The 1,556-nt window shown below is 44.3% G+C and overlaps 1 non-coding gene across 1 annotated transcript; it reads right to left on the bottom strand.

The window, feature by feature from the left end:
* Positions 1–1,190: 1,190 nt before the first annotated feature.
* Positions 1,191–1,297, bottom strand: LOC147929522 (small nucleolar RNA R71). The gene has a single exon (XR_015579022.1). It is a non-coding gene; the product is annotated as a small nucleolar RNA R71 (small nucleolar RNA).
* Positions 1,298–1,556: the final 259 nt, after the last annotated feature.

The raw sequence follows: 1,556 nt of genomic DNA, 5'->3' as shown, positions 1-1,556 counted from the left end.
TCTACACAAGGGGTCGTGAAGTTGGACTCGAACTTGGAGTCGACGATATCCTCCGGTTGTGTCAGATCAAACATAACTTGGGTTTTCCCGTGACGTTCTACACATGCCACCGCCAGGACCAGGAAATCATCTAGGCGATCTCTGGCAAAGATGACCGGTGGAGAGAGAAGTATTTCTACTTCCGCGTCTCTCCGGCGTCGGTGGGAAATTTCAACTTCGCCCGCCTGCCTACTCAATGGGCCGTTTGCGTCGGTCAGAATGACCCATGGCCGCTTTGTTGAACTGTGTTTATTGTCTTAACGATGATGCCTTCATATGACAACTAACTCTGAAAGGTTTCACATTCCATTTCACACACACACAAGAAAGAAAATAGTTTCAATTTGGCGTCGTTGCCCATTTGAATGTTTATTTGTGACAATTAGGGTCTATATTAGTCTAAGATTAAGTTCCTTTTTCCCCTTGTTCGCTACTGATCTCGATTCTTCTACTGCTTGTTTGTGATTGAGTTTCAGGTACAAACTCGACCTTCAACTCGACCGCCACTCGACCGAGTGAGTGCTCGAGTCAGAAGCCGGATACAAATAGACGTCACTTCCCAGTCGACTCGACCATCCACTCGAGCCTGCGCTCGACCGAGTGCCTGTCCGAGTCTGTACTCGCGTCTGTTGATGCAAACAAGATCCAAGGGTCATCACAATCTTCAGAGACTCCTTGATCATATCAACCGACCACCAAGGGACCTGAGACAGCAGAGAACAAGAATCAATCAGGAACAAGAACAACAAGTGCTAATGGAGTAACAAGATCAACAAGCTCCAAGGGCAAGGAACATTGGTGTTGGGGATGCACCTAACACACACAACCAAAGAGCTGGTATTGTGCCTCTTGCAGTTGCCAATAATAATTATGAAATCAAGAGTGGATTGATCTCCATGATACAAGCCAACAAATTTCATGGGTTGCCAATGGAGGATCCTCTGGATCACCTTTATGAGTTTGACAGGATATGTGGACTCACAAAAATCAATGGAGTGAGTGAAAATGACTTCAAGTTAAGGCTATTCCCATTTTCCCTTGGAGACAAAGCTCATCTCTGGGAGAAGACTCTTCCTACTGGAGCAATAACCACATGGGATGCATGCAAGAAAGCTTTTCTGGTCAAGTTCTTCTCCAATGCAAGGACTGCTAGGTTGAGGAATGAAATTTCAGGTTTTGCACAGAGAAATAATGAAAGTTTTTGTGAGGCATGGGAGAGATTTAAAGGATTCCAAACTCAGTGTCCCCACCATGGATTCAACAATGAGTCTTTGCTCAGCACTTTGTACAGAGGAGTTCTACCCAAGATTAGAATACTACTTGATACAGCCTCCAATGGAAACTTTCTCAACAAGAATGTGGAAGAAGGCTGGGAGTTGGTAGAGAATCTTGCTCAATCAGATGGTAATTATAATGAAGATTATGATAGAACCATAAGAATCACCTCCACTGATCAAGAGGACAAATACAAGCAGGATTTAAAGATGGTCAATGAGAAGCTTGACAAGATTCTCCTA

This window comes from Camelina sativa, chromosome 13 (assembly GCF_030686135.1).
Source record: "Camelina sativa cultivar CO46 ecotype springtype chromosome 13, ASM3068613v1".
NCBI lineage: Eukaryota > Viridiplantae > Streptophyta > Magnoliopsida > Brassicales > Brassicaceae > Camelina > Camelina sativa.
The sequence above is the reverse complement of the archived record's forward strand: the minus strand, read 5'-3'. Positions and strand labels throughout refer to the sequence as shown.